Source organism: Staurois parvus, unplaced genomic scaffold, assembly GCF_062004578.1.
Source record: "Staurois parvus isolate SC_StPar_1 unplaced genomic scaffold, SC_StPar_1.0 ptg001013l, whole genome shotgun sequence".
Lineage (NCBI taxonomy): Eukaryota > Metazoa > Chordata > Amphibia > Anura > Ranidae > Staurois > Staurois parvus.
Window position 1 is genome coordinate 122,605 of NW_028318809.1, and position 19,055 is coordinate 141,659.

At 49.1% G+C, this 19,055-nt stretch overlaps 1 long non-coding RNA gene across 1 annotated transcript in view; it reads left to right on the plus strand.

Annotated features, from left to right (window-relative positions):
* LOC149441205 (uncharacterized) overlaps positions 1–9,748 on the plus strand; it is a 61,990-nt gene extending 52,242 nt beyond the window's left edge. Inside the window, exon 3 of the long non-coding RNA XR_016307424.1 lies at positions 9,615–9,748. This is a non-coding gene — a long non-coding RNA (uncharacterized LOC149441205). The remainder of the gene's footprint in view (positions 1–9,614) is intronic.
* Positions 9,749–19,055: the final 9,307 nt, after the last annotated feature.

A 19,055-nucleotide genomic window follows, 5' to 3' on the forward strand; every position in this document is an offset into this window, starting at 1 on the left:
GGATTATGGACTATGAGACTAGGGACTATAGAATATGGGACCTTGCATTATGGACTATGAGATTTGGGACTATAGACTATGGGATTATGGACTGAGACTAGGGACTATATACTAGGACTATAGATTTGGGACTATAGACTATGGGACTATGCATTATGGACAATGGGATTATGGACTATGGACCATCAATTTGGGAGTATGGACTGTTGGAGATGGGACTAGGGACTATAGATTATGGACTATGAACTGTGAGACTAAGAATTATGCAATATGAACTATGGGACTAGGGACTATCAGACTATTGACTATGCTTTATGGACTATGGGATTATGGACTATGGGACTAGGGACTACAGACTATGGACTATGTATTATGAACTATGGAACTAGAGACTATAGAACTATAGACTATGCATTATGGGCTATGGGACTATTGACTATGAAATATGGACCTGTGAACTATTCATTATGGATGATGGACTGTGAACCATGGACAATGCACTACGGACTATGGGACTACGGACTATGGGACTACGGACTATGGGACTACGGACTATGGGACTACGGACTATGGGACTACGGACTATGGGACTACGGACTATGGGACTACGGACTATGGGACTACGGACTATGGGACTACGGACTATGGGACTACGGACTATGGGACTACGGACTATGGGACTACGGACTACGGACTATGGGACTACGGACTATGGGACTATGGACTATGGGACTATGGACTATGGGACTACGGACTATGGGGCTACGGACTATGGGGCTACGGACTATGGGGCTACGGACTATGGGGCTACGGACTATGGGGCTACGGACTATGGGGCTACGGACTTTGGACTACGGGCTACGGACTACGGGCTACGGACTATGGACTACGGGCCATGGACTACAGACTATGGACTACAGACTACGAACTATGGACTACGGAACTGTGGACTATGCATTAGGGACTATAGGAATGTTGGACTATGGACCGTGAACTATGGACTATCAACTATGGGACTAGGGACTATAGACTAAGCATAATCGACTATGGGACTATTGATTATGAACTATGAACCTGTGAACTATGGACTATACACTGTGGGACTATAGATTATGGGCTAGGAGACTAGAGACTGTAGACTATGGAAGGTGGTCTGTGGATGGTGGGCTGTGGTCTATGGGACTATAGATTATGGACTATGGGACTAAGGACTATGCCTTATGGACTATGAGACTAGGGACTGTAGACTATGGACCATGAACTGTGGACTATGGGACTATAGATTATGTACTATGAGACTAGGGACTGTGGATGGTGGACTGTGGACTATGGGACTATGGATGGTGGACTGTGGACTTTGGGACTGTGGATGGTGGACTATGGGACTGTGGATGATGGACTAAGGGACTGTGGATGGTGGGCTGTAGACTATGATAGGTGGACTGTGGATGGTGGACTATGGGACTGTGGATGGTGGGCTGTGGACTATGGAAGGTGGACTGTGGACTATGGGACTGTGGATGGTGGGCTGTGGACTATGGGACTGTGGATGGTGGACTGTGAACTATGATAGGTGGACTGTGGATGGTGGGCTGTGGACTATGGAAGGTGGACTGTGGACTATGGGACTGTGGGACTATGGATTATGGGACTGTGGATGGTGGACTGTGGACTATGGAAGGTGGACTGTGGATGGTGAACTATGGGACTGTGGATGGTGGACTGTGGGACTGTGGATTATAGGACTGTGGATGGTGGACTATGGGACTGTGGATTATGGGACTGTGGATGGTGGACTGTGGATGGTGGGCTGTGGATTATGGGACTGTGGATTATGGGACTGTGGATGGTGGGCTGTGGACTATGGAAGGTGGACTGTGAATGGTGAACTGTGGGACTGTGGATTATGGGACTGTTGAGAGTCTTGGGAGCTCCCAGGGGATAATACAAGGAGGCAGAAAGTCCCGGAAGGGACTTGTTTACATGTATGGCAGTGAAAGCCGTCGGTTGATCCATGGTTTTACAACCCAGACTAGAGCCCCCCCCCCCCGCTCTGGGCGGTACACGGTGCGCGGCGGCGATGCTTTGCACCCACAATGAAACGCCATGTCATTCATTGTCATCGCTCCCCATCCCACAGGGTGCAATGCATGAGGTGGTGGCGGCTGGGGGGGGGGGGGTTGTCATTAATGCATGCAGCGGGGAGGTGACATCCTGCCTCTTTGCTGTCCGTCAAACGCTCTCTGAAAAGCGATCCACCATGGTTGCTGTTCAGAGGGGCAGTATAGCTGCGAGTGTGAATGAGCCCTACCAATCAATGAAAGCTTCTTTTAGCCGTCGGTACAACCGGAAGCTGCTTTTTGATTGGCCGCTGTGTGACAGTCTCCGCTGCACTAGGCCTCCGCTGTATTATACTCCCTCCAGGTGGATGCTGCAGGCCGGCGCAGCGATTTACATTCCTGGGAAGTTTCTGCACTCCTTATACAAGTCCCAACCTGAGGAGTTCCAACGTAAATCATTCGGTGACACCAACTCGGATTGGAACCAACAAGTGAGCAGCGACCTCAGCGACCCGACAGGCGGGCTGGTTATAGGTGGTATAATGGAGGGCAGAGGACTCCTCTGATTGGGTGGATGTTGGGTATCCATCAGCAGGAATGTGCGCTCGGCCCCGGGGAGTCCAGAATGAATGTCACAAATGTACGGCCGCGTTCAGATCCTGCGACTCGCGTTCCTGCGGTCCCACTTGTGATTTTTAAAGTGCGATTTACGCACGTGTCGCGCGTGCCACAGCCTGTTCACTTCAGCGGTCCGCCCTACATGCCTTTGTCACCCAAAAGAAACGTTTTTTTGGTTTTCATGTCACGACGCTTCGCTTTTGTGTCCTCAGCAGAGTCGACCTGACAGGCAGCAAGGCCGCCGAACGCTACACATGCAAGTAAATGGGGAAGCCACGCAAATGCGACAAAAAGCTCACGCAATGCTTGCAGTTGCAGCGCGATCGCCAGAAAAACTGGGGTTATAACAGGCGGTGAGGAGGCGTCGCATCGCTTCCTCGCACAGATCTGCAAAGGAGATTTGGATGCGCCTCTAAATCTACCCTGAAGGATGAAAAATGTAACAAATTTTTAAAGTGCGATTTACACGCATGTCGCTCATACCGCAGCCTGTTCACTTCACCTGCCCGCCCTACATGCCTTCGTCGCCCAAAAGAACTCCTGCTGCTTTTTTGGGCGCCTTGCTCTGAGCTATTTTTAAATGCACGAGACACCCGCAGCAAAATCACACCCTGTTTGTGGTGCCATTAGGAATAGATCGGAGTTGTAGTGTTTCCTCCGGCGACTCCAAATCGCCAAGTGTGAGCGCAGCCTAGGCCTTGTTTAGACTAGCGGCTGGATGGCGGTAGAAATATGCGGTTGAACAGCGTTTTTGTCACCTGACAACCGCCCCGCCTTAAGCTGCAATAGGCAGCAGACGGCTGTTGTTTTCATGCCGCGACGCTTCGCAGCTGCAGCAGAGTCGACCCGACATGACACCGGGCAGCAAGGCCGCCGAACGCTACACATGCAAGTCAATGGTGAAGCGCCGCAAATGCTACGGAAAGCTCATGCAATGCTTGAGGTTGCAGCGCGATCGCCAGCAAAAATGGGGTTAAAACAGGCAGTGAGGAGGCGTCGCATCGCTTCTGGAGTGCGAATTAAATGCACGTTTTGCCGTGCGATTCTGTCACAAGACACCCGCGGCAAAATCACACCTTGTTTGGGGTGCCATTAGGAATAGATCAGAGTTGTAGTGTTTCCTCCGGCGACTCCAAATCGCCAAGTGTGAGCGCGGTCTAGGGCCTCGTTTGGACTAGCGGTTGGATGGCAGTAGAAATGTGCGGTTGAACGTTTTGTCGTCTGACAACCGCCCCGCCTTAAGCTGCAATAGGCAGCGGATGGCGGTTGTTTTCATACCACGATGCTTTGCTTCGTGGCTGCAGCAGAGTCGACCCGACATGTCACCGGGCAGCAAGGCCGCCGAACGCTACACATGCAAGTCAATAGGGAAGCCGCGCAAATGCTACGAAAAGCTCATGCAATGCTTTCGATTGCAGCACAATCGCCAGAAAAAATGGGGTTAAAACACACGGTGAGGAGGTGTCGCATCGCTTCAACGCCCGCTCTCAGTAGCCTCTGGAGTGCAATCCTAACACAGATCTGCAAAAGAGATTTGGATGCACCTCTAAATCTACCCTGCTGCTTTTTTGGGTGACATGCTTTACGACATTTTTAAACGCACATTTTGCTGCATGTTTCTGTAACAAGACAGCCGCGGCAAAATCACACCTTGTTTGGGGTACCATTAGGAATAGATCAGAGTTGTAGTGTTTCCTCTGGCGACTCCAAATCGCCAGGTGTGAGCGCAGTCTAGGGCCTTGTTTTAGACTAGCGGTTGGATGGCGGTAGAAATGTGCGGTCGAGCAGCGTTTTTGTCACCTGACAACCGCCCCGCCTTAAGCTGCAATAGGCAGCGGATGTGGGGGGGTTTTCATGCCACGACACTCTGCTTCGTGGCCTCAGCAGAGTTCACCCAACGTGTATCATTCACCGGGCAGCAAGGCCGCTGAACGCTACACATGGGGAAGCGTCGCAAAAAACGGAAACCTCGTTCAGTGCTTGCGGTTGCAGTGCGATCGCCAGCAAAAATGGAGTTCAAATAGGAGGTGTTGCATCGCTTCCTCGCCGGCCCTTAGTAGCCTCTGGAGTGCGATCCTAACACAGATCTGCAAAGGAGATTTGGATATTCCTCGAAATCTACTCTGAAGGATGAAAAATGTAACAAATTGTAACAAGTGCAAATTATTATTGTTATACAGGATTTATATGGCGCTGACAGTCTGCGCAGCGCTGTACAACATGAGGGCAGAAGGTACAATTACAATCCAATTTCATATAGGAGGAATCAGGTCTTTAGAGCTTACAATCTAAGAGGGGAGGGGTCAAGTGATACAAAAGGTAATAACTGTGGGGGATGGGCTGATGGTGAAAATACATGTTCAGTTGTTGGGTGGAGGGCAGGATAGGTTTCTTTGAAGAGAAAAGTTTTTCAGGGATCGCCGAAAAGTGAACAGAGTAGGAGATAGTCGGACAGATTGGGGTAAGGAATTCCATAGGATGGGAGAGGCTCGGGGGAAGTCCTGTAGGCAAGCATGGCTGGAGGTGACAAGGGAACTAGAGAGCAGGAGGTCTTGGGAGGAAGGAGAATGATTTGGTTGCTATTTATGGACTAGGTTAGTGATGTAGGTGTAGGCTAGTGGAGGGATTGGCAGAGAGGGGTGGAAGACACTGAATGGAAGCCAGTGGAGAGATCAGCAGAGAGGGTTGGAGGACACTGAATGGAGGCCAATGGAGAGATCGGCAGAGATTGGTGGAGGACACTGAATGGAAGCCAGTGGAGGGATCGGCAGAGAGGGGTGCAGGACACAGAATGGAGGCCAATGGAGGGATTGCCAGAGTGGGGGACACTGAATGGAGGCCAGTGGGGAGATTGGCATAGAGAGGGGTGGAGGACACTGAATGGAGGCCAGTGGAGGGATTGGTAGAGAGGGGTGAAGGACACTGAATGGAAGCCAGTGGAGGGATCGGCAGAGAGGGGTGGAGGACACAGAATGGAGGCCAATGGAAGGATTTCAAGAGTGGGGTGGGGGACACTGAATGGTGGCCAGTGGAGGGATCAACAGAGAAGGGTGGAGGACACTGAATGCAGGCCAGTGGAGGGATTGGCAGAGAGGGGTGGAGGACACTGAATGGAGGCCAGTGGAGGGATTGGCAGAGAGGGGTGGAGGACACTGAATGGAGACCAGTGGAGGGATTGGCAAAGAGGGATGGAGGACACTGAATGGATACCAGTGGAGGGATTGGCAGAGAGGGATGGAGGACACTGAATGGATACCAGTGGAGGGATTGGCAGAGAGGGGTGTTGGACACTGAATGGAGGCCAGTGGAGGGATTGGCAGAGAGGGGTGGCAGATACAGAACGGTTAGTAAGGTGGATGAGTCTGGCAGCAGCATTCATGATAGACTGAAGAGGGGATAGCCTGCGATGAGGTCGGCCAATGAGGAGGGAGTTACAATAGTCAAGGTGAAAGATAACAAGGGAGGGAATAAGTTGCTTAGTGGTTTCCGAGGTTAGCAACGGGCGTATCTTGGAGGTTTTACGGAGGTTGGAGATGTTGCGGTTGGAGATGTTGCGGAGGTTGGAGATGCTGCAGAGGTTGGAGATGCTGCAGAGGTTGGAGATGTTGCGGAGTTTGGAGATGTTGCGGAGGTTGGAGATGTTGCGGAGGGTTGGAGGTGTTGCGGAGGTTGGAGGTGTTGCGGAGGTTGGAGGTGTTGCGGAGGATGGAGATGTTGCGGAGGTTGGAGGTTTTGCCGTGGTTAGAGGTGTTGCAGCAGTCCAGGTGGGAGATGACCAGGGAGTGGATTAGGAGCTTTGTGGTGTCATTGGTTAGGAAGGGGCGTATCTCGGATGTCACGGAGGTTGAGGTGGCAAGACAGTGATTGGATGTGGGGCCAAAAAGTTAGTTCAGAGTCCAGGATTAGACCTAGAACCCTGGCATGTTTGGACGGGTTGATGGTTGTGCCATCGATCTTGACAGAGAGGTTGGGGGAAGGGGCACATGGGGGAGGAAACATCAAAAGCTCAGTTTTGGATAGATTTAGCTTTAGAAAGTGGTGTGACTCCAGATTGATAGGTTAGTGATACGGAAGGAGACTGATGTTGTGAGCTGAGGTGTAAACAGATAGATTTGAGTGTCCTCAGCGTAGATATTGGAAGCTATGGGAGGCAATTCATTGACCCAGGGAGGAGGTGTAGATGGAGAATAGAACAGAACAGAACCTTGGGGAACCTCATCAGAGGAAGTAGAATTCTAAGTGGCACTGAAGGTGCGGTGGGATCAGTAGGATGAGAACCAACCTAGAGCACGGTCATGGAGACCAAAGGAGTTATGTCTTTGAGGAGGAGGTGGGGTGGTCAACCGTATCAAAGGCAGATGAAAGGTCCAGGAGTAGGAGTACAGGATGGCGTCCATTGGTTTTAGCCGTTAGTAAATCGTTTGTGAGTTTCAGGAGAGCCGTTTCTGTGGTGTGTGGAGGGCGCAGTCCAGACTGAAGGGGATCGAGAAGGATATTCCTAATGAGGTGGTCAATCGGTAGCTTGTAGACCCAGCCGCTCAAGGAGTTTGGAGGAAAAGGGGAGCCAGGAGATGGGGCGTAGGTTGTTAAGAATGGTGGGTCCAAGGAAGGTTTTTTAAAGATGGTGGTGACTAGGGCATGTTCTAGAGTGTTGGGGAAGCTGCCAGGAGAGAGGGAGAGATTGAAGATGTGATTTGGAGAGTGTAAGGCAGAGCCAGAGGGTGACCGCAGTATTTGAGAGGGAACGGGGTCCAGGGGCAGGTGGTTAACAAATCCATCATTTCCCGGGATTTACATGACGATGCCGCCATCATCACCTGCCGTCTGCTGATCATAGTCAGGGGGTTGCTGGGTACTTCCCATCCGGTCCTAGAATTTCCCTTCCATTAGAATGAGTCCTGTAAATGCATTTTATGTCACCAGATCCATCCCGCCGCCTCAGCCACTGGATGACCACAGGCCATTTGTAAACATCTTGGAACTCGGGGTTACAACTGCAGTCAATTCCTCCTCCAGCTAAGAGACCCCTGATGTCTCCCCAAAGAGGACCTGTCACCTGGCCATCCCATGGGGGGAACCCCTGCCCACCCTTTGTCCCAGCCCTGGATTTGATACACAGCTGTGCAAATCGCATGCAACAAAAACAAATTGCAGCTGCCACCATTTTATTCTACAGGGCCTCTGCCTTCAGGATTTCTAGCAAGAAATGCAAATGTTAACGTGTGCAAAAAATATTTTATTAAGGCGCAAAGAGGTTAAACTGCAAGCAGAGCCGATTTTTTTATTTTTTTTTGGATGGAGTGGTGAGGGGTTAGATCCACCCTCTCTATTTGCATGGTGAGGCAAGAGGAGATGAAAGGGATGGGAGTTGTCGCCAGAACAGGAACAAAGGGGAATCTTCCAAGGGTGATGCCTGTCTAAAAAAGGGATTATCGGGATTCCCCCTCACTCTCTTCGAGACAAGAAGTTCAGGGAATTCTCTCCACCGGAACACAGAAATATTTTTTTTTTCATTAAATAAACCATCAACCCTTCTCTACCCTATCCAAAAGTAATAGGCAAAAAATTGGCTGTGTGCTAACAAAAAAAAAAATTATATATATATATATATATATATATAAAAATGTATTATTATTAATATTATTATTAATATTATTTTATTATTATTATTATTATTATTATTTATTTTTTAATTCAGTTTATCTTTCTTATTTTTTTTTTAGTGCTAGCCAATTTTTTTGTTCATTATTTTTGGGTAGGGAAGGGAATTATTTAATTCATTAAAATTTTTATTTCAGTAAAATGGAACAGTATAAATATATATATATATATATATATATATATATATATATATATATATATATATATATATATATATATATTGTATATGTATACATATATATATACTGTATATGTATATATATATATATACACACTGTATATGTTCTCATATATATACTATATATATATATATATATATATATATGTATGTGTGTGTGTGTGTGTGTGTATATATATATATATATATATATATATATACATTATTTATTTATTTAGACGGTTCTGTTTTACTGAAATAAAAATTTAAATGAATTAAATTATTCCCTTCCCTACCCTATCTAAAACTAATAGACAAAAAATTTACTTCCACTAAAAATAAAAAATTTATTTTATAAATAAACAAATAAAGAAATAATTTAAAAATGTGTGTGTGTGTGTGTGTGTGTGTGTATATATATATATATATATATATATATATATATATATATATATATACACACACATTTTTAAATTATTGTTATTTATTTATTTATTAATTGATTGATTTTTTTTTTCTGGTTTAGTGCAAGCCAACTTTTTGTTTATTAGTTTTGGATAGGGTAGGGAAGGGAATAATTTAATTAATTTAAATTTTTATTTCAGTAAAATGGAACCATATAAATAAATATATATATATATATATATATATATATATATATATATATATATATATATATATAAAAGTATTTTTATTTATATCTGTATATGTATATATATACATATATACACTATTTTTTTATTTCAGGAACTTATATAGCGCCGTCATTTTCCGCAGCACTTTACATATATATATATATACATTCCCATCAGTCCCGAGTACTATATATATATATTCTGTTCTCAGAATAGCCCCAAGCCGTGGCCTGCAGTGCATGCTGGGACCTTTAGTCCTCTCCTGGCCCCATCTCACCCCATGCTGAGTGCAGGAGGTCAGCAGCCATCGCACACACTCACCATCTTATCTCTGCATTGTCAGACACATCCACTGAAATCACAGTTGCGGAAGTGTCCGTTGCTCGTGTACAATCGTTGCTTGTGTACGATCGTTCCTCGTGCTGACGCTTTCGCTGTTCTCATTTTCCATTTAATTTTAAAACTTTTTTCTTTCTATTGCAGCCCAGAAAATCCCAGGACTGAGAACAAGCAGCGACGCTCCCGGGCTGCCGGCACGTGGACGATCCTTGTAGCTGCTCATCTCATCCCGCTGTAGGAGAAGGAAGATGGCGGAGAAGTGCGGAGACGGCGTGCTGGTAGGACGCGTTTTCATTAGTAACAGGCGCACTGCTCTCCATGGTGATGTTTGTCGATGTGTTCTTGTATTTTCTTGTTGTTGCATAAGAGGCAGTGAAGGAAGTATAAGTCGTCTGCCGTGATCGAGCAGCTCTAATAATGGCGGCCGTACCACCATCGCACATCCAAACATAGAAAGCAGAACATAGAAAGTCCAGATTTGATTTTATCCGACACGTGTCGGGGTGCTGAGTCCCCCTTCATCAGGGTTGGATCCTGCTGGACGCAGTGTGTACAGGACTGATAGAACCGGAGGGACCCTGAGGATGAAGGTCCTTGTCAGTCGTCTTCTATCTACCCCTAAAGTTTCATTGAATGTAGAGATGTCATATGACCCACCCCAGTGCCATGTTCACTGCAGTCTCGGTAATCCCGGGACTCCCTCTTTGGCTGAGACAGCAGTGAAATCCATTGGCTCCCACTGCTGTCAATCACAGCCAGTGAGCCAACGAAAAGAAAGAGGGGGCGGGGCTGAGCTGCAGCTCCGTGTGTGAATGGACACACGGAGCAACGGCTGGGGAGTGCACATGTTCGGGTGCCCCCATAGCAAACTGCTTTGTGGGGGCACCCGACAGGAGGGAGGGGCCAGGAGCGCCGGCGGAGGGACCGAAAAGAGGAGGATCCGGGGTGCTCTGTGCAAAACCATTACAATTTAATGTCCTCAGTGACCCCATTACTGTCGTCAGTCCCCCTAATTACTGTTCTCAGTCTCTCCTCATCACTGCCCCCCCCCAACAGCACCCAATTACTGTCGTCAGCTCCCTCCCCCCACAGTACCCCATTACTGTCCTCAGCCCCCCCCAAAGCAACTCATTACTGTCCTCAGCTTCCCCCAAAGCAACTCATTACTGTCCTCAGCCCCCCCCAAAGCAACTCATTACTGTCCTCAGCTTCCCCCCCCCCCCCCCCACAGTGCCCTATTACTGTCCTCAATTTCCCCCACAGCACCCCATTACTGGCCTCAACACTCCCTTCCCAGAGTACCCCTTTACTGTCCTTAGCTCCCCCCATCCCCAAAGCGCCCCATTACTGTCCTCAATTCCCCCTACCCCACAGCACTTCATTACTGGCCTCTCTCAGCTCCCCCCCCCCCCACAGAACCCCATTACTGTCCTTAGCTCCCCCCCCCCACAGTGCCACATTACTGGCCTCAGCTTCCCCCGTCCCCACAGCACCCCATTAATGTCCTTAGCTTCCCCCACAGTGCCCCATTACTGGCCTCAGATCCCCCCATCACCCCGTTACTGTCCTCAGAGCCCCCCACAGTGCCCCATTACTGGCCTCAGCTTCCCCCATCCCCACAGCACCCCATTACTGTCCTCAGATCCCCCCCACATCGGCCCCATTACTGTCCTCAGACCCCCCCACATCGGCCCCATTACTGTCCTCAGATCCCCCCACATCGGCCCATTACTGTCCTCAGATCCCCCCCACAGCGCCCCATTACTGTTCTCAGATCCCCCCCACAGCGCCCCATTACTGTCCTCAGATCCCCCCACATCGGCCCATTACTGTCCTCAGATTCCCCCCCCCCCCACAGCGCCCCATTACTGTCCTCAGATCCCCCCCACAGCGCCCCATTACTGTCCTCAGACCCCCCCACATCGGCCCCATTACTGTCCTCAGATCCCCTATCGGCCCCACTACTGTCCTCAGATCCCCCCCACAGCACCCCATTATTGTCCTCAGATCCCCCCACATCGGCCCCATTACTGTCCTCAGATCCCCCCACATTGGCCCCATTACTGTCCTCAGATCCCCTGTCGGCCCCATTACTGTCCTCAGATCCCCTGTCGGCCCCATTACTGTCCTCAGATCCCCTGTCGGCCCCATTACTGTCCTCAGATCCCCCCACATTGGCCCCATTACTGTCCTCAGATCCCCTGTCGGCCCCATTACTGTCCTCAGATCCCCCCCACAGCACCCCATTATTGTCCTCAGATCCCCTATCGGCCCCATTACTGTCCTCAGATCCCCTGTCGGCCCCATTACTGTCCTCAGATCCCCTGTCGGCCCCATTACTGTCCTCAGATCCCCTGTCGGCCCCATTACTGTCCTCAGATCCCCTGTCGGCCCCATTACTATCCTCAGATCCCCTGTCGGCCCCATTACTGTCCTCAGATCCCCTGTCGGCCCCATTACTGTCCTCAGATCCCCCCCACATCACCCCTCCTCCTGTCTCACCTTACACAGACAGTGCAGAGGCCTGGAGACACAGCGAGTCTGGACAGAGGGCAGAAGCTGCAAGCTGATGATTGGTTGCTAGGACTGCCCTGCATCCTAACAACCAATCACCTGCTGTAACTTGGGCAGCCCTGCTTTCTATCTGGAGTTATCCTGCCTCCCGCAGACGGCTCCTAGAGAATGATATCGGCGGCTCGTAAATGGCAGGACTAGTGTCACCCTTCTGGTGGGTCCACACCCCCCCATAGCGATGCCACTGGATGGCGGAATGTGTGTATCCAGCTTAGAGTGGCCGTAACCCTCCATATCCCCAGTGAGGTGACCGGCCTCAGTTGATATCCAGAGATGAAACTAATCCTCCTACATAAGTTGTACCTGTTTATCTGTAGCATTCTGTCCCCTACATCTGTTCAAAGTGCTGAATTTTTAAAGCTCATCTGAGAGTTCAGAAAAAAGGGGGCGGAGAGCTGAGATTACACTCTGCAGAGCTCAGTGAGGAACGTTCTGAGAGCTGATTGGTCAGAAGAGACACACACCCCTTCACACAGCTCACAGGAACAGAGCTGAGGCTATCAATCAACTGGATGTCCCTCCCCTGTCACCATTTATCTCTTGGTGTCAGGAAAACCTGTCAGAAGTGAGTCATGCTGATAGAGGAAGGAGGCAGCAGACAGAAATGATACTCAGTGCTCTGAGCTGAGACAAGGACACACTATGGAGGGATGTGCTTTGTTCATGTTTCATGTCTGAGCTTACAACCGCTTTAAGCCTCACCATCAGGGAAGTTTGCGTTTTTCTTCTGCGTTGCAAAGAGGAGTTTGCAGAGAAGAGTGGTTCAGACACAAAAACGCATAGAAAACCCTTGTGTCATGCATTTACAGGTGCTTCCTTTGAATTTCATGGGGCCAAAGCGTGTGACACCATGAAGAGCTCATGTGTCGCTCTGAGTGGCTGAGCGCAGAGATGTGAGCGGCTTGTATTGGAAAGAATGGGATTCCTATTACACATAGACACTCCGGAGTGAATGAGGGCTGAACGCGGCCACACCGCTCTCCCCATCCTTCACTGTGATTGGCTCCAGGACTGAGCAGAGAGCCTGGCCCCCCCTGTATGCCGGTCTACATTGGGGCCCCAAGTGAGATCTGAAGTTATGTCAGCTGTGTACAATATACAGGGCGTTCACTAATGTATACATCGGGGGCGGCTCATGTGTAACCCTTCCAGTGCAGAATGTGATAGCGAAGGAAAGTGTTGTCCTCCATCTGCACTATAAGTAGAATCGTCATAACTAGAGATGAGCGAATCGAACCAGGCGAAGTGGAATTCCTTTCGAATTTCAGGAAAAATTTATGGAAACAAATAGATACAATGTTTCAACCGCTGTAAATGTGAATGTCAGAGAACTGTCAGAAATAGAGGAGCTCTGCAGATACACTTAGCGGAGCTCTGCAGATACACTTTTTGCCGGCTTGGAATTCTTCTTATTTTCATCCTACTTCTTCTTCTTCTTCTTCATCCTCATCCTCAGAAGAAGAAGAAGAGGATGAGGATGAAGAAGAAGAAGAAGAAGAAGTAGGATGAAAATAAGAAGAATTCCAAGCCGGCAAAAAGTGTATCTGCAGAGCTCCGCTAAGAAATAGCGGAGCTCTGCAGATACACTTTTTGCCGGCTTGGAATTCTCCTTCTTCTCATCCTTCTTCTTCTTCTCATCCTTCTTCTTCTTCTCATCCTTCTTCTTCTTCTCATCCTTCTCCTTCTTCTCATCCTTCTCCTTCTTCTCATCCTTCTTCTTCTTCTCATCCTTCTTCTTCTTCTCATCCTTCTCCTTCTTCTCATCCTTCTTCTTCTTCTCATCCTTCTTCTTCTTCTCATCCTTCTTCTTCTTCTCATCCTTCTCCTTCTTCTCATCCTTCTCCTTCTTCTCATCCTTCTTCTTCTCATCCTTCTCCCTCTTCTCATCCTTCTTCTCATCCTTCTCCTTCTTCTCATCCTTCTTCTCATCCTTCTCCTTCTTCTCATCCTTCTCCTTCTTCTCATCCTTCTCCTTCTCCTTCTTCTCATCCTTCTTCTCATCCTTCTCCTTCTCCTTCTTCTCATCCTTCTCCTTCTTCTCATCCTTCTCCTTCTCCTTCTTCTCATCCTTCTCCTTCTTCTCATCCTTCTCCTCCTTCTTCTCATCCTTCTCCTTCTCCTTCCTCATCTCCAAGGGCATTTAAATTAAAGGTACAGTGTTCTGCACTAATTTAAAGGCTCTCTGAAGCCTAGAAACCCTTTTTATAAGTTAAATTTGTAGCGAATAAATTCGCATCGAATCGAATTTCTTCCTCAAATTCGGCGAATCAGCCGAATCGAATTTTTGAATAATTCGCTCATCTCTAGTCATAACACCTCATCTGGAATATGCAGCTCAGATTTGGGCTTTGAGTGTCGGAGAACCGATTGTAATATAGATCAATTCATCGTTTTGGAATAGATTGTTTATAGACTTGTAATTGGTAGATGTTCATTTCCATCTCTTTGCGTAGCTCCTCCCTCTGCCTTCCTCATCTCTTTCCCTGGAGAAGCCACTTCACCTTATGGCAGCTAATCAGCCCTTAGATTTTCATTGCTCTGATTGCTGTAAAAATTGGACTACTTTTGAAAGTCGGGGCATGGAGTTCTCGGTCTCTACAGGCTCAGGGTCTGTCCATCTTTGTGGGGTCTTGTAGTACCACAAATTATGGGGCCAGTTTGTAGTCTTTCTGCAGTGACCGGGAAGTAGTTCATTTTTGGAGTAGGCCATTGCATTTCTCCATTCTCCATCATATTTTTAATTTGCAATCGTTCATTTTGACATTTTTTTTTCCATGTCAGTCCGCATTGTTGGGAGTTTTGGATGGACAAGGCACTGATGAGTTGTTGTAGACCTCAAGGTTTGGAATGGTCCTTGTTAACCTGTAGGACTTTATGATGGTATGAGTTGGGCTGCTATTCTATAGGTGGCCCCAGTATGATGGAATCTGCTCAGTTCAGTCCACATTGTTGGGAGTTTTGGATGGACAAGGCACTGATGAGTTGTTGTAGACCTCAAGGTTTGGAATGGTCCTTGTTAACCTGTAGGACTTTATGATGGTATGAGTTGGGCTGCTATTATATAGGTGGCCCCAGTATGATGGAATCTGCTCAGTTCAGTCCACATTGTTGGGAGTTTTGGATGGACAAGGCACTGATGAGTTATTGTAGGCCTCGTGGTTTGGACTAGCCCTTGTAGACCAGTAAAGCGTTTATGGTGGTATGAGTTGGGTGCTGTTCTATAGGTGGCCCCTGTATGATGGCACCCCTCTTCTTTAAAAGGAATCTGCTCAGTTCAGTCCACATTGTTGGGATGGACAAGGCACTGATGAGTTGTTGTAGACCTCATGGTTTGGAATGGTCCTTGTTTACCAGTAAGGCTTTATGGTGGTATGAGTTGGGCTGCTGTTCTATAGGTGGTCCGAGTATGATGGCACCCTCTTTTTTAAAAGGAATTTGCTCATCTCAGTGCACATTGTTGGGAGTTTTGAATGGACAAGGCACTGATGAACTAATGTAGGCTTCGTGGTTTGCACTGGTCCTTGTTGACCAGTAAGGCTTTATGGTGGTATGAGTTGGGGTAGCTGTTCTATAGGTGGCCCTCTACGATGGCACCTTCTTTTGTAAAAGGAATCTGCTCAGCTCAGTCCACATTGTTGGGAGGTTTGAATGGACAAGGCACTGATGAGTTATTGTAGGCCTCGTGGTTTGGACTAGCCCTTTTAGACCAGTAAGGCTTTACGGTGGTATGAGCTGGGGTGCTGTTCTGTAGGTGGCCCCAGTATGATGTTCAGTCCACATTGTTGGGAGTTTTGGATGGACAAGGCACTGATGAATTGTAGGCCTCGTGGTTTGGACTGGTCCTTGTTGACCAGTAAAGCTTGATGGTGGTATGAGTTGGGGTGCTGTTGTATAGGTGGTTCCAGTATGGTGGCACCTACTTCTGTAAAAGGAATCTGCTCAGTTCAGTCCACATTGTTGGGAGTTTTGGGTTGACAAGGCACTGATGAGTTATTGTAGGCTTGGTGGTTTGGACTGGTCTTTGTTGGCTAGTAGGACTTTATGATGGTATGAGGGGTGCTGTCCTACATATGGGCTGCTGTCCTATATGTGACCCCAGTATAATGGCACCCTCTTCTGTAAATGGATTCTGCTCAGCTCATTCCAGCAATTACTGTTGGAGGTACTCTAATGGATTTGGAGGAGGTATTTACAGAATTCCACATACAATATTCCTGTTGGGGTAGACTCTCATTCCAGTAAGTCTGTCTTTCTCTCTCCCCCTCCCCCTATCTCTCCATTCTCCTTTTTCTCTCTTTTTCTATATCTGATAATAGTCAGAGCAGCCGAAGCATTGATGTCTCCATTGTACAGTCACCTCCTTGTGTGGTGTACCAGGAGATCCTGCTGAGTGAGTCGGTTTGAATTGTACGAATTTTGGTCTTCATTCCTTATCAATGACAGCAGATGCCCCATTCACTTCACTGAAGTGGACACCCCCTAGATAAGCCACAACTCCACCCTGCGTTTTACGTAAACCCGATGACATACCACGACTTTCACTTTATGAATCTGAAGTGTGACAAGACTCTTCCTGCACGCCACACGTGGCCTCGGGCAGATACAAGGTACTCGTATTATCTTCTAAGGCCAGAACGAACATCAGAGGGACGATCCATTTCCTGTCGTATGAAGTTCTATCAATGGGGGGGGGGGGGTCAGCAGACCACCAGTGAAAGTGTTCTTATCTCTGACCTAGTTCCTGATATGGACGGATCTTGCTGACTTGTTTTCAGATTTGACATAGATGAGGAGTGACGGTCATCTGCTAAAAATGTCCCAAACGAAGGATGTCTCCCTCATAGAGAGCTGGTCACATGACTGATTGGTGGATACGATATATTAGGAATGTAACTAAAGTTTATTGATAATGTTGAAAATACCAATTTCCACGTCTCATTGTGAGATATGATACATCAAAGAGATTCTCTGAAACTGGACCAGGACACACCGATACCAGAACCTCAGCCACTTCTATGGCGGGTTCCTGGACTGCAGATGGTTGTATGAGGTGAACGTGGCCGGTGCACACTCCTACTATCACTGGAACCTCTAGGACTAGGACAGGTGTGTGTTGTCTGCTCAGCGTCATTGTGTGGTGTAGAGGGACCTTCAGCTGAGGCCATGGATTTCGATAGATTGTCGATGGCCCCACCTCTCCCTACCTGTCCTCTCCTCTCCCTACCTGTCCTCTCCTCTCCCTACCTGTCCTCGGCTCTCCCTACCTGTCCTCGGCTCTCCCTACCTGTCCTCTCCTCTCTCTACCTGTCCTCACCTCTCTCTACCTGTCCTCACCTCTCCCTACCTGTCCCCGCCTCTCCCTACCTGTCCCCCGCCTCTCCCTACCTGTCCTCGCCTCTCTCTACCTGTCCTCTCCTCTCCCTGCCTGTCCCCACCTCTCCCTACCTGTCCTCGCCTCTCTCTACCTGTCCTCTCCTCTCCCTACCTGTCCTCTTCTCTCCCTACCTGTCCTCTCCTCTCCCTACCTGTCCTCTTCTCTCCCTACCTGTCCTCTCCTCTCCCTACCAGTCCCCACCTCTCCCTACCTGTCCTCGGCTCTCCCTACCTGTCTTCGCCTCTCCCTACCTGTCCCCACCTCTATCTACCTGTCCTCGCCTCTCTCTACCTGTCCCCACCTCTCTCTACCTGTCCCCACCTCTCCCTACCTGTCCCCACCTCTCTCTACTTGTCCTCTCCTCTCTCTACCTGTCCTCACCTCTATCTACCTGTCCCCACCTCTCCCTACTTGTCCCCACCTCTCTCTACCTGTCCCCACCTCTCTCTACATGTCCTCTCCTCTCCCTACCTGTCCTCGCCTCTCCCTACCTGTCCTCACCTCTCTCTACCTGTCCCCACCTCTCCCTACTTGTCCTCGCCTCTCTCTACCTGTCCTCGCCTCTCTCTACCAGTCCCCACCTCTCCCTACCAGTCCTCGCCTCTCCCTACCTGTCCTCGCCTCTCTCTACCTGTCCTCGCCTCTCTCTACCTGTCCTCTCCTCTCTCTACCTGTCCTCTCCTCACTCTACCTGTCCCCACCTCTCTCTACCTGTCCTCTCCTCTCTCTACCTGTCCTCTCCTCTCCCTACCTGTCCCCACCTCTCCCTACCTGTCCCCGCCTCTCCTTACCTGTCCCCACCTCTCCCTACCTGTCCCCGCCTCTCCTTACCTGTCCCCGCCTCTCCCTACCTGTCCTCACCTCTCCCTACCTGTCCTCTCCTCTCCCTACCTTTTCCTCTCCTCTCCCTACCTGTCCTCTCCTCTCCCTACCTTTTCCTCTCCTCTCCCTACCTGTCCTCTCCTCTCCCTACCTGTCCCCACCTCTTCCTACCTGTCCTCACCTCTTCCTACCTGTCCTCTCCTCTCCCTACCTGTCCTCTCCTCTCCCTACCTGTCCTCATTTCTCCCTACCTGTCCCCATCTCTCTCTACCTGTCCTCAACTTCCTCCAAAAGTCCAACTTTTCCACCCCTCTTCCCTCTTTTTCTCTCTTTCCCTCCTCCCATCTCTCCCCCACCCTCACGTTGTCCCCCTCTTTTTCTCTTTGTCCCGATATCTTTCTCTCCGTCTCACCTCCTTCTATCTCCCCCATCTCTCTGCCCTGCACCCCTTCCCCCCATCTCTTCCCCCCCCCCCCCCGGAGCAGTATTCCTTCCTCCCCCCCCCCCCCCCCGGAGCAGTATTCCTCTCTCCCCCCCCCGGAGCAGTATTCCTCTCTCCCCCCCCCCCGAGCAGTATCCCTCTCTCTCCCCCCCGGAGCAGTATTCCTCTCTCCCCCCCGGAGCAGTATTCCTCTCCCCCCCCGGAGCAGTATTCCTCTCCCCCCCCGGAGCAGTATTCCTCTCTCCCCCCCCCGGAGCAGTATTCCCCCCCCCCGGAGCAGTATTCCTCTCTCTCCCACTCTGATCCATTCCAGGAATATAATAAGATCGGAATATATTTTGTCTGATATCATTGGTGGTCATTGTGTCCCTTT